Source organism: Dermacentor variabilis, chromosome 8 (assembly GCF_050947875.1).
Source record: "Dermacentor variabilis isolate Ectoservices chromosome 8, ASM5094787v1, whole genome shotgun sequence".
Lineage (NCBI taxonomy): Eukaryota > Metazoa > Arthropoda > Arachnida > Ixodida > Ixodidae > Dermacentor > Dermacentor variabilis.
In genome coordinates this window covers 40,709,448-40,733,054 of record NC_134575.1, presented here as the reverse complement: position 1 = coordinate 40,733,054, position 23,607 = coordinate 40,709,448, and the positions used below count along the sequence as shown (strand labels likewise).

The window sequence follows — 23,607 nt, the reverse complement described above, 5'->3', positions numbered from 1 at the left end:
GTGGTTAGGGTGTTAAAGGGACACTAAGTGTTAAAGGGACACTAAAAGAGAGACAATAAGACGGACTGAAAGTATTCCAAAACTCAAATTTTCGTTAAATTTCGCGATAATCGACTGATTATTGGAATAAACAAAAAGATCAACGTCAAAGTTCCATCTTATTTAATTTCACGCCGAAACTTCAACGTCGATACACCAGCGTGATGTCACTAATTTCAAAATATATTTTTTCTTACTTGGGCAGCGTTGGGCGGCTGAAGAAACGTTACCGAAACTTGCCATAATGAATCTCTGGCCTTTTTTTTTAGAACATCACGTAGCGCATTTCACTTATAAATAAATAATTGAATAGACCCTAGCAGGTGAGACCGAAATCTGCGACTTCACGGCGATCTGGATCTTGAAGTCGCCACCAGTAATAATTTCTTAACGTCTTTTCTCACCCACCGCGATAAGAGGTGCTTTTAATAATGCGTAAGAGGTATTGTACTAATACGGAACATTTTTTTTTTCCTTCTCTATTCCGCTCCTGGCACATGGCGACGGTGGTTTCCCATAGGGTTGCGTTGAATGCGTTAGCGTAACGCCGGCTCTTGCTTCGAAAGCTGTCGAAGTTCGAATCCTCAAAGCCCGTGTTCGCTACACATACGGCGCCTTCCCTGTTTCGGGTTAAGAGCGACGGCGGCTTTACGCACTCCAGCAAGCAAGCAAGAAAGCTCACACGCAAAGCACAAACGCGAGCAACAAAACACGGTCGGGGCCTCCTCTCCCACGCCGCCCGGTCCGCGAGGGAGGGTCAGAAAACAAAGGGATGGTGGTTGGAGAGCGGGGGGGGGGGGTGGCTTTAATAACGAGCGGAGATGAACATGACGGTAAATGAGGGTCGGAAGAGGAATAAGGGAGAGGGTCGAGAGAGGCGCACGCGACAGCGCGCGCTGGCACGCGTATGGGAGCGTTGGTTGAAGGGAGGGGGGGAGGGGGGAGGAGGACACCGCGAGCCAAAGCGCTGTTCTCCGATGACGCGGATCGATGGAGCTTTGCTTGTAGCGTGCGGGCTCTTTTGTCAACGCCGGCCGGGACAGAAAAGACGACGACAACGACACTCGTACGGCAGAGGAAGAGAGAGAGAGTGAAACAAAATAAGAGAGTGGACGACGCCATGCAGGCAAGGGAGTACGTACCGCGCGTTTTCAGCGGGTGGAACCGTCGCTAAGTAACCCTAAAAACCTACACAGTCGCAATAAACGCAACGTCGCGAAAAAAGAAAATGGCGAGGACATGAACGCGCATAAAATGCGCAAGGGACTAAATGCTCCCCACAGAAGGCAGATGTAGTGAGAGAGAGAGAGAGAGAGCGGAAAAGCTGTATGCTGCTTATCCGCTTTCTATCAGCAGTCACCGCTTTCTTTTATTTATTTTTTTTTTCAAATATATTTTCCTTTCGCGAGTCCCGTGAGTTCGCCACATATGCCAGGCCACACGTCAACGGTCCCTTCTCGTCCGCGGTGGTGGCAATGCATCCACGCTTATCTCTCTCTCTACACACGCATTATATATATATATATATATACATATATATATATATACACATATATATATATATATATATATATATATATATATATATATATATATATATATATATATATATATATCATGAGAAGCCAACAAACGAAGACACCAAGGACAACGCAGGGAAAATTACTAATTGAATTAAAGAAATACAGAAATGATAATACGCAATGGAAATGAAAGTGAATGAAAAAGACAACTTGCAGCAGGTGGGAAACGATCCCACGTCTTTGCTGTACGCGTACGATGCTTCATGAATTGATATATGTTTAATGAGCGAGGACAACGGGAACAACTCCATTTTTTGTTTATGTGTATCTAAAATTTGACGTTCGTTTCCTGCTTGCGGACAGAACCTATCGCCAAATTACAATCCATACAGTAGTTTCCTCGCCCTTTCGAAAATCTATTTTCCGAATAAAAGGAACTGCATTACTTTTTTTTTTTTTTCAACTCTTCAGCGATGATTTCATGCATCGCCTCCATTAAGCCCATCAGGGGATATCTGGAGCGGCAGCTTTCCTGTTGTAGCAACTATGCCGCTAAACATAAAAAAATAAAAAAAACGGGATCTTACGCGACAAAAACCACGATTTCATTACGAAGCACGCCGTAGTCGATGACTCCGGATTGATTTCGACCACTTGGGTTTCACTGACGTGCCCCGAACGATCCACGGTACGCGCGCGTATTTGCAATTCAGCCGGCCCCATCCAAATCCATCCAAATCGCTCCGGGGGATTCGATCCCGCGCCCACGGGGCCACCTCTGCCGTCGCAAGGGCTTCCGGAAAGAGAGGAGATTTAGGCAAGGCCGGAAAAAAGAAGAAAAAAAAAAAAGGCGCGGAATCGGCGAATGACGGGCGGAGAGGCCGGCTCCTCGAAGTTCTCGAACCCTACCGGCGTATAATACCACGTCACAGATAATAAACTGCGGCCATAGACACGGGTCTCGTCAACTGTTTGTCATCCGTAGCGAAGCCGGCGACACTGCATTCCGAAGAAACCAAAAGACTCGACTTAAAGAGTATCGGGGGCGTTTCCTGCGCCACAAATGGCCCGAAATACGGGGAACATAACATTCATAATGGCAAAGCCTTTCAGCGCAATCCAAAAAGACTGGGACCTGACAGAGACACAGGACACGTCCCCGTCTTTTTGAATAGCGCTAAAGGCTTTGCCATTATGAGTAAACCGTACCAACTAGCCCAAGAATCAGCATTGTTGAACATAGCATTGATCACCGTTGAGCAATGTACGGACGACAAGGCCCCTTGGTCAGGCAGACAATGTTTCTTCAGTCTTTAGTCTTACCATCCAAGACTTTCACTGTGTCTGAACCAATGCTGAATGAATGAATGTATGAATGAAAGCCGGAAGCCTCACACTGACGCATCTGAGTCGAATTTGCGGCGCGAATTCATACACAAAAGCGAAAGCTGGGCCTTATTTTTTTCTACATCAGAAATCAACCTCTTTTCTGCCAAATGAATGGAAATCGAGTTCCGAAAGAATACCAGACCAGTATAAAGCGAATTTCGCACGGGCATTTCGAAGGCCTTTAAGTGTAGTCTATATCACTATAGGGGTGCGCTTATATCCGAAATTTCGAATGCGAATCGAATGATCCCATGCTATTCGTTTCTTTGGAATACACAGGGTGTTCTTTTTTTTTTTACCTGCACTAAATTCTTAATTGCCTGAGACAGATGGTACAGTTTTAACCCGCGATCTATATTACTCGGTGAGGCGGACCGTTATATATACGAGAAATTAAAGATGAGCAATTGTTTAACACAATTACGCTAATTATTCTTTATAATCAACTGTTGTATGGCACATATTTCGATCTAGGTATTGTAGCCATAATGGTATGAAAGGCATGTCAACTTCCCAACGATGTTTTTTTTTTTATGCTGTTGGACGCTGTTTACACATTTTTGCTTTAGTTTGCATTGTGCAGCTTGTATTACGCTGTCTGTATATTTGATCTTAGTGCTGTGAATTTGCCCACCCTGTAACAGCCCGAAAGCGCTCACAGTACAGAAAATAAAATACAATAAAAAATAATTCCCGGGATGAAACCATTTTCGAGATATCAATGTGTCAAGACGAAACGCATATCCGTTCCAGTTACTTTTGTGCTTCAATGCACAAAGCAGTGTTTTCGTAAAAGATGTGAGTAATATGTTTTACTGCAAGTTTGGCGGCGCACGTCTCGAAACCGCCGACACCCTCAGAAATTCGTTCCAAGTCGACGTACCGTGCATACTCACTAGCTACAATTCCCAGAACGAAATATGCTCCAGAAAGTAATAATTTAAAAATGTTAATTAGCGTAATTACGTTAATTATTCATTAGGCATTTCGATTTCTCGTGTAAGTAATGGCCGCCTCTTCCAGTAATCTAGATCAAGGGTTAACATATCGCAGCTGCGCGCAAATGGCAGGGACGAAAGAAGGCGACAGCGGCGTCATGTACCACAAGGCGCAGTGCGTCCGAAGGGGGGGGGGGGGGGCAAGTGCGATTACTACAGCCACCGCACTTTTTTTTTTTTTAAAGAGATACCAATTTGGTGCGACTGGTCAAATAATCAATCGGAACACCTATCGCGTGTGGGCTTCCTCGGCGTATAAGCGATTTCTTATTGAATAACTGAAAATTATTGATCAGAAGTCGTCTGGCAACCCGTGCGTTCGCTCGGGAGGAGCTGGTGGTCCCCTTACGCAACATTTTTAAGAACAGCGACGCTGTCAAAAAGCTATCGGTGGTCAGCACTTTCCGTATCCGCGTCCGTTAGCAAAAATACCGAGCATCATTCGTTTCAAGCAAAGAACAGGCACAAAACAATCATGCGAACCACCCGATGGGTGAGAAGGCGCTCCGGATAACAATGCGAAGCACGTAGCGCTCCCGGCATACGTTTCCCCGGTAAAGCTTGCTGTGGGGCAACATGCCGCAGCAACAACTTGCGATGATATATATATATATATATATATATATATATATATATATATATATATATATATATATATATATAGAGAGAGAGAGAGAGAGAGAGAGAGAGAGAGAGGCAGTTCTTTCGCGTGCGTGCCATGGTCACGCACGTATATATCTCCTTCCGTTTCTCTACCGCGGGTGCGCTTCAAAACCACGGCGCTGCAATTTTGCTTGAGTAATTTTCCTTTTCTGTTTTTTTTCTCCTCCCTTAAACTCGTTCTCTTAACTACTGCACGCAGAAGCAAATGAACAGCGCTCGCGTTCGATCCCATAAATGAGGAAAAAAAAAAATATATATATATATATATATATATATAGAGAGAGAGAGAGAAAATTATCACTCATAGCACTCGTAGTACAGCCCTCTGGGCCGTTCTCGCTCCGAAAGTAGTCACATTAGGGTTATTATTATTAGGCGAAGGTATTTCGCTCTCGTGAGCAGCACTCCTCGGGATAGTTACTCGGCCGAGCTTCCCACGCTAAGCGTGCCGCGCTCGCCTCGCACTTGCTTAATCGTAGTCTCTAGAGCCGCTCGAGTTCGCTCGGTTCAAACTAAATAACATCCGCGCAACCTTGGGCGATCGGAACGCACGTGATCTGTGCCCGACCTACTGAGAAAGGGGCTTTGTGCCGGCCACAGAGCTCCATGTCTCACTAAGGTGCCTGGTGTAGTCTCGTGCGGACGCCATCCTCTCGGTAAGCGCGGAGACTTATCTTATTTTCCCTCATCTTTTAAAATGTGCAATACTTGGAAGCCACTTCTCTCGGAAACCACACTTAGTTCAACGAAATTTTCCATGTCTGGATAATTTCCCTTGTCGTATTCGAGTGCTGATTGCCATGTTAGCGTAACTTTTTCTCAAGTCTCTAAATTTATTAAGGCAGTTTTTCGCGTGCGCACCATGGCCACGCGCGTATATATAGCCTTCCGTTTCTCTACCGCGGGTGCGCCTTAGAAACACGGCGCTCCAATTATGCTTGAGTAATTTTCCTTTTCCTTCTTTTTCTCCTCCCTTAAACTCGCTCTCTTAACTACTACACGCAGAAGCAAATGAATAGTGCTCGCATTCGATCCCGTAAATGAGAATATATATATATATATATATATATATATATATATATATATATATATATATATATATATATATATATATATATATATATATAGAGAGAGAGAGAGAGAGAGAGAGAGAGAGTTATCAGTCATATCACTCGTAGTACAGCCCTCTGGGCCGTTCTCTTTTCGAAAGTAGTCATATTAGGGTTATTATAGTTAGACGAAGGTATTTCGCTCTCGTGAGCAGCACTCCTCGGGATAGTTACTCGGCCGAGCTTCCCACGCTGAGCATGCCGCGCTCGCCTCGCGCCTGCTTAAGCTTTTCCCAGTCTCTAGAGGCTAGGGCGGCCATTTTTCCAAGAAAGTATGCCTTCCAACCACTCGGAATCCACCATCGCGGGCAACATCAGTCTCTTTCCACGTAAGTACGAGGCTCTGGACAGGAGCTACGCCGCTTCAATGTAACCCGGGGCCTGACGGACCAACCGACTGAGCTGTCTCTCCGGGCAACATCCAAGGGTCACGAGTTCATATAATTGTACGCGCAATAACAAGTTCTCATGGTTAAACAAAGCATGATTTTGTGTAATAATAAAGCTAACACAGATTTTTACGTGCCGTTTTAGTATAAGATTAATCATTGTGCAGACGGAACGGTGCTTGCCTGGCTCTTCGAGAACGATGCCAATCCGAAGTCACAATATACCGGCACTGCCATGCATACCACAACGTAGCAGCGCCAGATTTCCCTCTAGGTAATATGGTGAGAAACTCTATGCTAGGGAAAGATAGTAGGGCGTGTCGTGGTTGGACACTACGGACACCCTTCCTGAAACGGTGTGTTGGCTGATATCACCAAGCTTGTTAATCTGGCATTTGTTTCTGCACTTATTGTCGGCCCTCTAAGAGGAAGCTTCAGATCGGGGGCTCCTATCTCAATTCACGGGAAAGTAGAAATTGTTTTTTCTCGGCCACCACTCCACCAAATTTGACGAGGTTTGTTGTATTTAAAAGAAAGAGCCAAAATCTAGCGACTGCTGGTTGCGAATATTTTATTCAGGTCGTCAATATTTTAATTCAAATTGACAAAAATCGCAAACTTTCAGGAAACGAAAATATTCAGTGTACAACTCCAACTCAGCAATGCAAAGCGATATCACAATTCTGTAAATGGCACCTAATAAAAAAATGGACAAAATTGGTACACCACGCATGGTTTTCAAATAAGCTACTTATACGAGTAGAATTATTGCAAAACCTTTGCAAACAATGTAACAAATTTACGAAAGGTATTAATTGATATATCAAATTTGTCCACTTTGAATGTTCTAACGGATGCAGTTTACAGAACTGCGATGTCTGTTCCCGGTGCAGATCTACATATATGTAAACTTAGCACTTTCCTTATTAAACTTACGAACTTTTTAAAATTCCTTTAAGAAGATTAAAGCCTTAAATCAAACTTCCGCTTCCAACAGTCACTAGAAGTTAACTTTCTCTCTCAAACAGAACAAACTTCATTAAGATGATCTTCATGAAATTTGTTGCACTATTGAGCATGTTTGGTTCGCGTGTAGCAGCATCCATTCAGAGGTGAATGGTTTTACCTTGCCCTTTGGATATGAGAGATAGTAGAGGAAAAGTAAGGTAACTCAACCTGCATTTCGAACGGTAAAAGGCGGATGGAGAATTGGTGGCGTAGAGGTAAGGAACACAGCGAATAAAAAAAAATGAACAACAATTCTTAATGGCACTGTGACATCTTCAGATGCGATGGTTTGTTAATACGAACGACAGCTATCATGGGCTAAGGGAGTATATGCTCGTAAAATACATCCTTCGGAGAGATCCCTCCTCGTGCAGACGACAAAGTTGTTGGCACGGAGCTTTGGCAGAAGGCAAAGTGTTACCATGCGACGAGAAGACGCACGACACGCTGAGCTGGCGTGTCGAATTTTCTCTCCTAGAGTCGTCCGTGCCTGCTTTCTCCCGGAATTGTCTGCGCAGTTGCTAACTGTAGCTCACGAACGCTCGATGGTAGGAATCACAACGTCCGCAAACTTCTCGTGCAGACGGCGAGCAAGACAGCAACTTGCAAAGCCGTGCCATCAAAACAAGCCAGCGACGATCAAGCTGCCAAATAAACGAGCGGCAAAACTAGAAGATTGGACCACGATGAAGGCCTACATCCAGGCTGCACAATAGACTGCTGCCTCCATCGATTTCGAAAACTTATGGCAAGTTAACTAAACGGATTACAAACTAGCCCGAGCCGTTAAGCCCGGTAAGTTCAACACTTCTCCGGAAATGGATGCGCGTCTGCTTCGTCAACTTCAACTGGCACTCGTGTTTGTCGTCTGTTACAGCAGCAACGGACGACGACAGACAACAAGGTAACAAAGAACGTTCGCTCGTGTTTGTCGTCTGCTACGACAACACTAACTACGACGACAACGAATCGACAAATCTCTTCCGAGAACATATTCCGACGAGCACGCGTCCGTCTCCTCCCCGTGTGGAGCCTCGTCGTCAACATTTCGCGCGCCTGCCGTGGAAAAAAAAAAAAAAAAAAAAAAAACCGGGGCCGCATCTTCGCTGACAATGGACGACGACGCCCCGAGGTGCGCGCGCCTCTCCGCAGAGCAGCGAGCGCCCCGCGCGACGCGTACGCCCGCAGCACAGCGCAGCACAGCCCCCGCCGAACTGCACCGCAGCAATCCCACGCAGTGTGGTCAAAGCTGCGAGCCGCGTCAGCCAACCAGAAAAGAACCGAAAGGGATTCTCCACGGTCCGATTTCGATCGCCACTCCGCGCGACGGTCGCTGACGTTCAACGGTAGTTTCATCGGTTTCGTAACGGAGGGAATAGTAGCGTACAGTTCGTCTTCCTCTTTCCTCTTCGTCCTTTCCCTGGAATCCACACAACCGGCTCTCGTTACTTGATTCGCTGACACCAGGCAGTAGCCTCCCCTGCAATGCACGGAACTGGTAAGACGCGAGGGAGTACAGTTCGGATCGCACGACGAGACGGGACCGGGGGAAAGGAGGGGGCGGGGGAGAGCAGTGGAGCTGCGAGTTCCGAAGGGATTACGGCGGTGGCGCGCTCACACGATGCACTGCGCCAGCGAACGCCCGCTTCCCTATCGCCGCTGCTTTCTTCGCCGTTTTCCCTGTTCCCATCTGAAAAGGGGGAATGGGGACGCGGAAGGTGCATGCGCGAGAGAAGACAAACCCACAAGCAACAACAGCCCCTTGACGACAACGCTGAGTCAGAAGCGGGAAGGCGACGCCGTTTATCAGTGGCCACGTTAGAGCAGGCCACCACAAGGGGGACAGAAAACGCGATGGAAATAAGTGACGAGATACGAACGCTTTCAATAATGCAAGGTTTGTGTCCACTCCGCGGAACGGCTTGGAAAAGTACGTGCGTGTGTGGGGTGGGAGGGTGGAACATGGCGCGAAGAATACGGGACACAGAAGAGGTCAAGAACCAGAAAGGGCGAAGCGCAAGGCAGAAAGTTAGATTAGTTCGTAACGATCATAAAAAGACACGATTACTAGCGTAACAGAGCAGGGATTAAGGAGGAGACGCGGGACCACGCTAGGACCACGCTAAGTGCGGGGAAAGATGCAATAAGATAAACGCCGGCCTTATTGTGCTTGGTTCTCGATCTCCGGTCTCCGCGCTGTTATTTTCCCCAAGTTTTCAATAGACGTAACTGCTGCTTGCGTTTGAGACTTCTTTGCAACGCGGCCAGAGCGCCGATACCAATGACCACGCACCGCAACGCCACCCGACCCCTTTGGCAAACTCCCGCATAATGCGCTGCTACCGGTAGTCTCGACAAGGCATAAGAACGGTCCGCACAACGCTCTGCTTTCGAGCGGAAATTAGAGCAACGGTGCGGCCCGATGGATGCTAATTTACTATGCGTTTATCGATTGACGCTTAGCGAACTGCGTGTGTGTGTTCGCTGGTTTCTCGCAAGGAAATGCTGTCAAACGATTGGGAGAACAGTGCTTCCTTCGACGAGTTTAATTTCGCCTTGTACGGTGACTGTCTCGACACCTTTCACCATCCTGTCCCCGTGCCTTTTAGTGCGCTGGACTAGCATTTAAACATAAGAAAATGTAGAAAAAAAATTGAAACGATCCCTCATGTAGCTTGCCAGCCTAAAGTTTTTAATAATCGAGCTAATTAACGAGAAACAAATGATTCATCAGCACTGAACACTACTGTTTACAGCTTATATTGAAGTTATATCATTATTGCCACGCATAGGCACCGAACGCATGGTCTATTTTTCCTTCTCCTCCTCTTTACTACTGAATGAGAAGTGCGCTATTAGCCATTTTTGTAAGAGCGAAATATCACTGTGTTATCACTCATATTGTTCTACCAGGCGTCGGATGTGTTTTGTGTGAGACATTTGTATCTGTTGAGAACTGCGGGTGCAGAAGGCTTTTGTCAGGCGCGTAAAGCTCATTTAGCGTCTGTTCCTTTCTTGTGCACTGTATGCAAGAAAAACCTACTACAACTACTACAACTGCTACTACTGAATAAAACGCAAGTTCTCGCGTTCACGAAACCTCTCGCCGAGATGCTTCTCTACAATTTTCATTTCAACGCAGACGGCAAGGTCATTTAGCAGCGCTGGACGCGAGCAAGGCGCATCCCTCTCGCGGTGGCCTCTGTTGTCGCGCAAAAAGCGGACAGCCCCTTTCGCCGACCGATAGTACCTTCTTGTTTTCTCGTTTCGCGAGGAACCGACACTGGCTCTCGGATACTTCCCCGCCCTCGGGCACGGCAAGAAAGGCGGAGTATAAAAAAAAAAAAAAGAGGAGCGGGGCTGCAGCGAAGCGCGCGCAAAACTAAGGAGATTAGTGCCACGCGCGAGCTCACGGCGACGAACGCAGTGCCAGAACGACGGCGCTAAACACGGCGCTGAGAGACAATGGGAAGGAAGAACAGAGAGAGAAAGAGAGACAATGAGACGCGATAGAGAGAGAGGGGGGGTACGGCGTGTGCGCGCAACGACCACGTCAGAGCGCGCAGTCGAGACCACCGCACACCAACACGGAGGGGAGGCGAGGGTGGCTCCCTCTGCCGGCGGACAGAGAACTAACGGAATGGTAAAGCGAAAGCGGCTTGCCGAAACGAGGATGAACTGAGACAGACCGGACAGAACACCCCCCGGCTAGAACGGCGCGGAATGAATGGCTCGGGAAGAATCGCCCCGGGGATGGGCGGGGGACGCGGGAGTGTCGGGGAGGACAAGGCTGGCGCACATTCGACGCGACAGCGCTGCCGCCGTTGGAAAAGTGTCGGACGGCTGGACAGGTCGGGACGCAGGAGACATGCGCCATTACGTTGCAGTCCGGCTTCGCGGACAAAGCGTGCAAGGGTACGAAGGGGGGGGGGTGCAGATGGGAGGGAGATGGCTCTCCATTACCGCATTCTGATGTAGCACAGCGGGCACAAAACAGTGTTATCGGACTATCGGGAAAGGTCATGGAAAGGATGAGGGAAGAAAGAATGGAAACACTGCATGACAGTACGCCCAACCAAAACAACAAATTTTTATAGAGGCCACTGACTCTGTTCTGCGTCATTCTGTTGTAGACCTGTCCTCAGCAAAGCTTTCAGATTTCATTTCCACTACAGAAAGTTCTTTACATGGCATGGTTGATTGAAATGTCACGAAATGCCACCCCCAGCACTGTTCGCCATAGGTATTCTGGCATATCAAAGTACGACTGCGATAGACATGGCTCTGCTGTACTAAACCTATTTTACGTTATCTTCAAGCACCAACTGCACACGTGGTTTGGCACTGCATCCTCCAAGCTCAGCGAGTGGAAGACCAATGAAGTATTCAAATAAAATTTCTTATTTATGTTTGGAATAAGAAAGTGGTACCTTGATTCAGATATTAAAAGGAACATTAATTCTCATTCCAAAATGTAGAGTGACGAATTGAGGACAAAGGAATCAAAAGCCCACATTCTGTTCAAAATACACAGCACTGCATGAGAAGGGCAGGAATTAAAGATGGCTTCAATGTGGCACCACGTAAACAAGCAAGAAATAAAAAGGTCAGCACAATGACTGTGATCAATTAAATCACAATACCAAAAGCAAAACAAGATGCCCATTTTGCCCAAATTGGAGATTACAAAACCATCTGTAATTAAACACGCCTCATACGCAACAATAACAATCATAGGATGAACTCTGCAAAATGGTGTCTTATTAACAATACAGAAATTGCGAGCTCCACCAAAGGAAAAGGTCTTAGCTTTGCAAATGTCAGCACACGAAATTTATGTCTTCAAAGTATGTTTCAATGGATATAAAGTCAAATACAGTATTTGAAGGAATTACACACATGGCTAGACACCCATGTATAGCTCCTAAAATTTGCATATCGTTGCAATATCATTCGAAGGCTAAATTCTGTGAAATCATGTGTTCCATAAATAATACAGAAGTTGTGAGCTCCAACAAAGGAACACATTAATCTTGCAAATAAAATAAAATCGAAGCATCATTTGGGGTCACTGTGGTTTAGAGCACGAAAGAATGCTTCCTGTGTCCTATGCCTGCTCAATAACCACACCCACTCTACTGCAGCAACGCTGCTGGTAGCATAAAATACTGAGGCAAAGAAGTGGGCTTTCTTTGGCAGCACGCATGCAATGAGCCTAGACATTTCTCACTTCTCTGAAACTGCAAGAGGAATGGGACTAGACTGGACAAAGACATGCTCAGTCTACTGCCAACAAATTCATTTTAGGACCCTGTGGGAAATTTCAGGTCGAGTTGGTGGGAATTGAAACGGACAGTTGTCACTTGCAAAAGTGTGCATTCCACGCATTTGCTAATTATTGCTGCCCATTCACTTAGTTAACCAGCTGCAAGCATTAAACAACATCAAACAGCAAATGCTCACACCGTAGGTCGGGCGCACTCGCTGATGAATAGACCTACTCACACTTGCTCCACAATCGTGAAATCAAGCGTCAGCAAGTGATGAAGCGGCTGTTGAGTACAAACAAAAGTCAGTGATGAAGCTTTCCAGCGGTTGTTAAGCTGGAAAGCGGCCGACTGTCGGCGAGTGTGAGTGGATGCATGCATGCGAGTGAGTGAGTGCCGATAACTGTGAATGCAAGTAACCATGAAAGCGACAAAATGTTGGCGCACAAGTAGGAACGCAGGTGAGTGTCGACTAGCGAACGTGCACGAGTGAGTACTACATAGCCTGCGAAAGTACTGGTGAGGGCGAGTGCGAGTATCTGCTTATTCTGCCAACCTGTAACTGAAATGGAATCCAATTTGAATACCGCCATACACTCGGCAAGATTGAGGTACCTTTATTATGTGTTCGGTTCCAGAACACAGTGCCTCTGTTCCATCATTACCTAGAAGTGGACAAAATAAAGAAGAAAAAAAAATTTCCGCAAGTTGGGAATTGAATCCACATCTTTTGCATTATGCAAGCAGTGTTCTAATTGAGATACCGCAGCACCGTTCTCTCATCCACTTTCATGGGTATTTGCATATATGTATTATATCTAGCCTTGGGAGTGTGAGCTACAATAGCAAACACCGGACTTTCCTGGTCCCTTTTGCTTCCCTTTACTCTATCATATCTGCATTCCAATTAAAAAAAGAAAAGAAAAAACTAAGTATCCACATGCTTTCCTTGGCTTCAATGTCTGTTGGCTTCATGTGACTTCCAGTTAAAAAAAGAAAAATCAAGCTAAACGATTCCCCTCATTCTTTTAGCTCATTTGGTGCACTCAACATACTGATATTGCTTTTAAATATCTGCCACATTTTGTGTACACAATGTCTGTTTCATCCATGTTGCAGGGTCCACAGTGCATTAGCATGTTCAATGCCTGATGTGACATTAGTTTGAGGCAACGTTTTCGCTGCAACCAAACAAAAGCTTTTTGAATTTATGGTGCTAGAAACTAATTATGTGTTTGCAAGCTTTCGCCGTGGTCTGGTCGAACAATATCGCAGTGCCATCGAAATTCAGTAAACACAACCATGAGAGGCCCTTCACTTGAAGAAAAATATGTGATCAATTTTATGCGGATGAATTCTTAGGCCCCAAATGTCGTGCCACTTTGAAACTCAGTAGACTATGGTGTGCTTGCAAGTGTGCTTGTATTAACCCTTAAGTGATCTTGACAACCTAAGCTTGTCATGGGCACGCAATGGTCACTTTGTGGGTTTACAAAAAGCCTACGGCAATAGAAATTATATACGTCATCACTTTTACTGAACTGAAATCATCTAATGACATTTCTGTGTTTTATCCATGATTTTAAAGCACGCAAAATCAAATAAAAAATTATGGTACTTCTAAAAAAAAATTTGCCCTTCAGTGATTCACCAGTTCTAGCCTGTTTTCACAATTCAGTAACGTAGTTTCAGAGTTCCTAAATCAGAAAAAAAAATGTTTAACTGAAAGTTGGGAGTATGAGGTCATGCGTAAGCTGTCCAGGAATTGCATGTCACCATGTCAAGATTAGAAAACAATGCTCTGCCTATGAAGTTTCCAAAGAAGCTGTATAAGTACTCGTTAAGAAACTTGCATGGCTACATCCATCCAGGTGCACAAGTTGCAGTCATTTGTGCACAAAGTTAGAAGGCTTGTTGTATGGTGTTTTAAGACGCAAACAATCCAAACTCTGCAATACCAACTCCTTTATCAGATGCCACAAAGTTTGAATGCTAATCAAAGGACATACAATGAGAAAACGTGAATAAATATGTTATACACACAAATAAATAAAAAAGGTCCCCGTTTTTTATTGTCTTGTTAAACACACATTTTCAGGTTTTTTTCTAACAGGATTGCAAATTTCAACCTGGGGTACCAAACTGTGAATTTTTTTTATGTCCTAAATTGACTGCCCAATAACCCTTGGGGCACCAGGCATTTTTCTGAGATGCAATGAATTCACTTTCTGTCAGGGTAATAAAATACAATAGCATGCTTTTTATTGGCAACATCTTGCTTGACATTTTATGAAATGTTTAATCGGAAGATCAAAACTAAAATTAACATTTAAGCTAATTAGTTACTTTAATTAAGATAAATGATGTTACTTGGGTAACATGGCCTCTTTGTCATTGTTATCGTCCCTTGGAGACCCCTCTTAATCAACATCGAAGTCTTTTGAATCAGTTCTCGAGTTTCTGCACAGTTTGAGAGCTGAAGTGACTTTTCACATAATTACCCTAATATTCAGAAATGCATCTTAACCTGAAACTCATGCTTGACTTGACCTAGATGACACCTGCCCGGAACGCGCCAAAGGAAATGCAATGAACGTCATTGGCATGTTCGCACCAGGCATCATTTAGATCAAGTCAAGCTGTTGATGATATCATTTAGTGGCATCCCCTTTGAAACTGGGCGGTCATAAATGAGCACACAGCCTGTTTCAGTTAATAAGGTGTGCTATACATGCTTTCTTTTTCTAGCATTTTGGTATACATCTCCTTAACCTTTTATTTCTTCCTCGACACTTCTCTATCTACTTTGTACCTATGCCTGTAACGGATCTGGTCATATCAATCTTTTTCCTGCTTTTTTTCCCACTAATACTTTAAATGCCTCTTGCTTGTCTCTACTGCTGACCGGTTGATGCTCCCGTCCACTTTAAGTCCAAGCGTTTCTGGAGGGTGCACATTCACTGGGTGAATCCCTTCGCATTCCGTTAAGATGTGCTGAGTGGTCTCCAGATTTTTGCTGCAGCATACACACGCCTCACCATATTGCGAATATTTGCTCCGCTATGCTTTTGTCCTTAGGCAACCAGCTCAAGCCTCAAGAAGCAAGGCCACTGAACTTTGAAGCATGGATTTGAAGTTAAAATGTATTTCTGAATATGGGATTTAGTGTTCCTCAGGCAACATGGCCTCACTGTCGCTGCCATTGTCCCTTGAAGACACATCATTCTTGAAATACTGTATTGTTCAAAAAATGCATGGGCTTCTTGGCACAATCTGCCATTTCAGAAAACGAGAGATGTAAGCTACCCCTACAGCTGCTTTGTTGCACCAATAATTGTATAAAATCAAAGCCTCCCATAAAATTTTAGTTTTCAAACAACTTTAGAGTAGATAGGTGGCACCAGACTGCGCATGCTTCACATCCTCAAATTGTCTTGGCCACTGCCAGGGGGTGTGCGTGGGCTACCAGATGAATATAATCCCGCCCGGCAGTTAAAGGGTTAAGAGGTTAAAGAAACAGGGAGAGAGCAATTAAATGAAGAAGCCAAACTATCACGCCTGCGCTAACAGGAGGGCTTGCCTTGCAACACATTACAATCTACTGTAAAAGGGAGCACATGAGTGCATAACACACACAAATTTTACCCCCTCCCAAGTGTACGATCTCCCGGCTTTGCAGCAGACGACTTGCAGCTTGGTGGCACTAGCATCGTCTACACATGCCTACACAGTGCACTAACATTACTTCAGCTGGCAGTTGCAGCTAGAGCACCAGGAAAGTGAGAGTTGCACATTATAATGTTCCCTTTAACAGTAGACTACACTGTACATGTTTTATTGGCAAGGCACTGGCATAGGACAAAGGCCCCTTCTGATTCCCTGCTCCTCCAAAGTTTCTTAAAGGGACTGTCTACTGCTTCGAACATGTCTTTCGACTGTGGCGGGAATGAGAACATTGTGTGCCATACTGACGGAAAAGAGCACGCTTGCATCCCATAAATAAGGAAATATATTTTTAATTTGGCTCTGAAAGCTGTGCAAGAATGACGTGTGTCCCCGCTCGATGGGAAACAGTGAAACCGATCTGTGTACCATCACATAAACAGAAAGCCACGCAGGGAGAGTTATTTTGCTTGTATACAATATTGTATTGCCTGAAATTGTACTTTATGGTCTGCTGCTGACTTCTGTTTGCGTGAGACTTATTTCTTTTACAGCTAGCATGCATTGAAAAGTGCTGCCGTCTTGTACAATCAAATGGCGTAACAGTGAACGGAGTGCTGCATTGATGCATGGCCTCAGAGATTGGTAACGTGTACAGTAATCAGTGTTGTCGCCATCCATACATAATTTTTTAAGAGACCACAGAAATTGAAAAATTAAGTTATAGGAATTTCTACTCACTTTCCAAAGAAACCACTGTACATTGAGACACTTCGAATGGTAGGCTTTCTATTGCACTGCAACATAGAAGGTCCTTGAAAAATGGTATACAGTACCTCGAACACTTAGAAGCACAATTTCTCTCTTGCTGTAACATGAACGACAGGTCTGTGCAAGACACAGGTGGTAAAAAACCACAAATAACTTAAGTAACTTATATTGAAATTTGAAGTGAAGAAAGCACAGAGCTTTGCAAAGCCTTCTAATGACTCTTAAACACAATGGAAGCGCCTTGGCCACTGTATTATTCATTCAGTTTCAGTGCTCATCATAACACAATACATTTTATGGCAAAAGAACAAGAATATTGTGCATCAAAAATGTTTCTTAGTTCTACAAACACATAACGGCATACTTTGTCAAATGCGGCTGTTTAGGTGGACGCATTATACTCAAGAAACTATAAAAATGGCACTGTTGAGCAGTTAATTATAGAGCATCTACTGAATTGATTAAAGAGAGTGAAAGCAGTAGTAAACTAAATGTCAAGCGTATTGCAACACTCTAAAATCTGTACATCTCAGCAACGCTAGACAGAGATTTGATATGTTTCTAAACAAATTTTAAATCCATGTGCAACACCTATACAGGCGTCACCGAAATGGCTTGTAATAAGTTTGAAGAAAGAATATTAATTCAGCATGTACCATGCAGGCAACATCATCGAAACTGTCAGTGCGGCAGCTTCTGACAGACCAATCAATTTCACCTCATTCAAATGTGACCCTTCTGGCGAGTTCGCTGCCTATTTTAATGCAAACAAGAACATCAGTCATTGACATACATAAAAAAAAAAAACACTTCAGAAGTGTTCTGCTTTCTTGAAGTCCGGACGAACATTACTCGCCGCTAATGAAACTTTCAGGAAAACAACAACACAGAAACAAAATCAAACTATTGCTACTTTACAAATTGATCTTTGTCGAAAAGGCTAAGAAACGATTATGCTACACTTTGATTACAGTGAATCTTTGAGCCCTGGTAAAAAATGCATTGCAGTTTCATTATCCCACTGGCTGTATGACTTTAAATAAGTGTGTGTTCTTCATTTATAAAGCCCAGCATGCTTCTCTAGTGGCACAACATTCATAGCGCGATTTATGTGCAAGCTATTGCAGCTTCATTTGCACCAATGAGTTACTTTCAGCAACCTTGGCGTGGTGCAAACATCCCGCTGTAATACTTATTTACTGGCTCTGTAATAATCTGGGATACTACAACAGCTCATTATCCTAATAGAGAGAGAAAGCGGAAAGCAGCGAGGCCACCCTTTTTTGGAATCGAAGCTGAACCAACCTGCTGATTATGCCGTTAACAATGTCCTTTTTATCTGACAACTGTGAGGGCGTTAGATAAGGCCCGTTTCCCCCACACACAAGCACACAAACACAGGTCCAATAACAAGGCAGCGTGCTAGCTTGAAACGTAGTTGTTTTTGTGTTTTTTCCCCCCCTAAACATCAAGCTCTTAGTATCCCCGACTCCACAAGCATTGCACGAACTTTGAAGGTTACATTCTAAAGTTGTGATATGGATGAAAACGTTAAAAGCACATGTACACGGTGTCTCCAAACTTGGATGAACATGTTAAATTGCATGGCCTTCTTCCGTCTGCGTGTCTTTGGTGTTGTTTTATCTAACCAATTACGTTCACTACATCTTAATAAGGGGGTACTAGCATATCGGCACGTAAATACGCCTACATGTACGCAATGTCAGGTGACAGAGTTATTTTCAAGGCCTTTTCTACGTAGACATGGAGCTACGTGTTACGAAATGCGATAAGCACGGAATTCCAAACGGCGCTGTGAACAGGCAGCACTTAATGTTCATTAAATAAACGGCAACGTTATCAATCGTGCATGGCTTGGCCAAATAACGCTCTCAAAACAAGAATCGACATAACGGTGCACACACTTTTTCTTCTTTATTTTTTTAAAGTAACGGCAGCAGTTGGTTTCCATTCGTTGCCTTCTGCTGCCGTTGCACGCAAACTCTGCTTGCGTTAGTTGTGCGAGCAAACACGTTAACATTCGTAAATACGCCTACATGTACGCAATGTCAGGTGACGAGTTATTTTCAAGGCCTTTTCTACGTAGACATGGGGGCTACGTGTTACGAAATGCGATAAGCACGGAATTCCAAACGGCGCTGTAGAACAGGCAGCACTTAATGTTCATTAAATAAACGGCAACGTTATCAATCGTGCGTGGCTTGGCCAAATAACGCTCTCAAAACAAGAACCGACAGAACGGTGCACACACTTTTTCTTCTTTATTTTTTTAAAGTAACGGCAGCAGTTGGTTTCCATTCGTTGCCTTCTGCTGCCGTTGCACGCAAACTCTGCTTGCGTTAGTTGTGCGAGCAAACACGTTAACATTCGTCGACGCCCAACACGCCGGTGTTTAAGGTCGCCTGCGAAACATACGCGACGCAAAACGGGTCACACGACGACGACAGAATGTCAACGAAACGATCCTTCTTCCATCCGATCAGCCAGTAAACAGAGGAAGAACTTGCGCGTTCGGCGCGACGCGCACATGCGCCAACGCCATGCAACAAGAAGGTCCGCATTCGTCATCGCTTCTGCCGGGTGCGTGACGCCAAGAAACTGCGAACCAACGCAAACACGCGTAAACTCGCGCAGACGCTCATCTCCTTTAATTGCGTGCCGAAACGCCCAGCCACCAAGGTCTGCCCCTTGAAAGCCATCACGCGAAATCCTACGGGAACGTAGAAGACCGTCGGCGACCGCAACAATAACCGGGTGTTCAATACAGGGGACGCGGGGGAGATCACGAAAAGAAAAGACATTAACGCCGCAGTTAGGCCTCGCTGTGACTAGGCGAAACACCGATCAGTGCAAGCTTTTCTTGTTTCTTTCTGGACCGACGTCTGTCAAGCGACGAGTCGGTCGATTCCACGCTGCTGCGTCTGCTTTTAACAAAGTGCGCTCGAGCCAGACGCCGCAGGTATTCGAGTACAAGGTCCGTCAGGCGCGTCAAATTCGGTGAAGGAGCTGTAGCGTTTGCTTTCTTTCTGCGCAATCCCGCACCCCACGTTTACGCATGCTGCGCGCCGTTCTACACCGACGGCCTTGGGAGTGAATAAAAGTTACGCTGGGACAACCGAACAGCTAGGCAACGGCTAAGCGAAGGAGTGGCCGAAATTCCCTTGAAATTCTGCGCGCTCTCCACGTGACGGATACCATAGCAGCGCTTAGTTCCGCTTTCATATTTTTTTTTGTTTTCGAGAAATCCCACAGCACCCTTTGCGACTAAACAACGCACTCTTTCGCAATTCTCTTTCGTTTCAGGCGAACCTGATTTTTTTTCTTTCTTTCTCACCGACTCGCACGCAAGCAGACGCTAAATGCAAAATAGGTCTTACCTAGCGGCAGCACTGGAGAAGTGGGTAGACGTCGCGCATTACGCACCACGAGCCCGGCGTTACGTCCGCTGGAGTCATCACTGGAGCGGGATTATGCACACATAATCCGGGTAGCCAACCGGGAGGGGGGGGGCAAGGGACGCAACGCAGGAGTTTTTGTTCTTTCTCGACCGTAGCGAGCAGCCGCTTAGCGTCGCGCGGTACACAATGGCAAAGTTCCTGAAGTTTCCTTCGCGATCGAGCGAATCGCACGAAAGCAGTGCGGGAAAAATCGGCGCCGTGGGAAGGAGGAGGCGGCGTCCGAAATCCGCATCCAGCACTGTAGTGTCGCTCGGGGCAGCACCGTTAGGCTTAGCGGCGTGAACGCGAGCCGAGTCGTGGGGCTGTCGCCGCGTCTTCGACGCAGTAACGATCCCGGCGTCTCGGGTCGCCTTCGGCGTCGGTAGAGTGGCTTACCGTGATCTCCTCGTTGCGCTGTTTTCGCTCGAAAACGAGGGCCATGGCCGCTACATTGTCCGAAGCCACTCTATGAAAAATAAAAAGTCCACACACTGTCACAATGGCAACGACTGACGCACCATCTGACGGCGGCGGGAAAAACCCAAAAACTCAAAAAGTAGCGCGTAGTACATCTAGAACCTCTAGAGCACTCTAGAGTGCACGAAACAAAGAACATAAAATTTATAAAGCGCTTAAGCATCACCCCTCAATCGCAGAAGTATTCCGTGTCCAATAAACGACCACAGCGAATAAAGGTGCCTTCTTCAGTAGTACAGTATGCCCGCTGCCAATAAAGTGTTCGATATTTCGCAATATCCATGGTATGATACTAAATAGTAAAACAGTACTGAGACAGAACTTTCGCTGCAAACAAAAATTAGCCATCAAATCTACACACCTAGATATATTGTGATTAGGTGAAATGAAATATTATATAGGTAAAGAAACACAAGATAAAGAAATACAGCTTGGCGCAGTATACATCAAGCAGCATTCTTATATAGCTTAATTTACTAGTGTGTGTAGGATATAGGCTAATTTACATGTGGTAAATAATGTAAATCTCCAGCCTTACATGAGGTGTCTGGCTATGAATGACATCATGCGGTGCGTACGAAATAAATATATCCTGTGTCACTAATGACAATTTGTGTGAAAATGCTCCATCTCGATCATTTAATTATTTTTAGATATCATAGCTGCATGGTCTCTTACAACACTTCTTAAAGCTCTGCCAACATGTACTTTTTTTCTGCGGTTTTATAACGTGCGTGCATATTTATTACAATAAATAGTGCACATTACTGGACGATTGATATACACTTCCCTCTGAAACGGGATGGTGGAGGACGCCATTAAGTGTTGATGTTGGTCTTGAGGCTGTGACGTAATAAATGACGTCAGGAAGCAGTGGGCATGCCGATATGTGCGAGGGTTTGGCCTTAACCACAATGTGAGAAAATTTGAAAAAAAAAAGAATGAAACTGAACTGCTTGTACAATTGAAGGAATGTAAAGAAGGGACCCCACTAATGTTTAAACTTATTCAAATATATCGTCTAGTGCGTGCATGTTAAGGACAGAAGAACGTCACTCTAAGCATGTGACTCATGCGTTAGAGAAAAGAGGCCTACCCAATTTCGCTCTAAAGAAAATAAAGATACTGCACTTGAAGGTCCGCCTTACGATCACACGACGCGAAAGATCCCTGCTGTATGCACTGACTTGGTAAATTTTTGTTAAGTTCATGTCGCGCGTTAAAAATTAGCTCGGAAGCTCACTGCCCATCGCGAAATGAGATAAGTGCGGCAATAAATGTATGAAGAAATGAAAATGTTAATTTTACGTGCCCACTTTTTTTTCCTTTATCTCTAGGCACAAGGTCAAGGAGCTGGCGTTCTTTCCAACCTGGCCTCGTGCGTGAATACGAGGATCAATTACTGTCGTACGAGCGTTCGACGAGAAAATGGATCGGCTTTCTATACACAGCATCAGTGCCAGCTGTCATATGATAATCTCCGATACCAGTAGTGTAACAATCACAATGAGCTGCCCTACTGATACACGATCGATCGCAAGGCCAGCGCTAAGTAACGAGTGGCATCCACCTGTCTACCATGGCATGGATAGATATATAGGCAAGTGAAGGTTTGTCTGAGCATCTGCCCTAAACAACGAGAAATGCGACGTAGAGACCATAACGTCATGCGCAAATATCGAGGCTGGGGTTACCCAGCTGGTATACGCGGAAGGTGTGTGCGTAGGTTTATGCGTTTATGTGTGTGCGTGCGTGCGTTCATGCGTGAAGAAAGGAGGGGAGGGGGTGTTGCTACGTGGCATATATTTGGTAACGGGTCATATGATGCGACGAGATGCAACAAATACTTAGTTTGCAAATGTAATACTCAGGTAAGAGAGAAACCGAAAGTAAACACTAAAAAAAGGGGGAATTTCGTTCTACTACTGCTTCAGCGTATCAGTGTGCGGTGCAACATAAAACACCCCTCCTTCTGCTGGGCATCAGAAATAGGTCTGGTAAATGAAGTCTTTACGTGAGGTGAGAGATATTCCAGCCACCGCATTGAACGAACGGAATGTTCGCTTGCCGGAACATCGTCATACCCGGTATGTAAATGAGCTCGTGAATAAATAAATGATCGACGTACAACCGTCAGCTGCCTACACCGCTTCTCATAATAAACGCTCCTCTGTCTGCACCTCGATTACGATTTCGAATTTTAGGTCACGTTGACCAAGGGTTTACAAATAAACTATACGTCATTGCACGTAACACGTAATTTTCCCCGCTTACTTTCGGCTCGTATATAAGTGCAGCATCACCGATGACGTCCGAATGCAGGGAGAATAGACGCCAAAGTTTGTACAAAAATCGCTGCACAGAAGATGTGCAAAAGTGGGTTTAATATGCCGGAGAGGGGCCCATTACGAACAGAAAAGAAAGAAAAAAAGCAAATATTAAGAAAAAAATGTGGAACGCTTCACGATTTTGCGTGTCATCCTTGCGCAGGGGCCATGCTAATCTTCTCTGTATCGTTCCAATTTTAGTATATGTACTTTGGAAGTACACAACCCATATGTTGGACAACGTTTATATAGCCACAGTTTTCACTACCCTGCATGATACCTGGTGATTTGGTACGAATATTACAACATATCTGCTTTAATACTCAGTAAAATTGATTTTATTATAAATTTTATAACTGAACTTTACAGCGCGCACAGTACTGTTAAGCAAAATTAGTGATAAAAAGTTTACTGTACATGATAATTCGAATAAAGCCTGATAGAAAAGGCAGTTACAGGTCTCGGAGTCAAAGCAGTCGCTTCAGCATTTTGTGTACTCCTTGATAGATGGCATAGCGAAGGCTGA

General features: G+C 44.9%; 1 protein-coding gene and 1 non-coding gene across 2 annotated transcripts in view; both read right to left on the bottom strand.

Annotated features, from left to right (window-relative positions):
* LOC142590117 (uncharacterized) overlaps positions 1-20,683 on the bottom strand; it is a 64,537-nt gene extending 43,854 nt beyond the window's left edge. Inside the window, exons 1-2 of the mRNA XM_075701984.1 lie at positions 20,674-20,683; positions 16,790-16,845 (exon numbers count right to left, since the gene is read on the bottom strand). The gene's annotated coding sequence lies outside the window, so the exon portion shown is untranslated. The remainder of the gene's footprint in view (positions 1-16,789; positions 16,846-20,673) is intronic.
* Positions 20,684-23,199: 2,516 nt separating this feature from the next.
* On the bottom strand, positions 23,200-23,302 carry LOC142591808 (U6 spliceosomal RNA). The gene has a single exon (XR_012830539.1). It is a non-coding gene; the product is annotated as a U6 spliceosomal RNA (small nuclear RNA).
* Between the last annotated feature and the right edge of the window lie 305 nt (positions 23,303-23,607).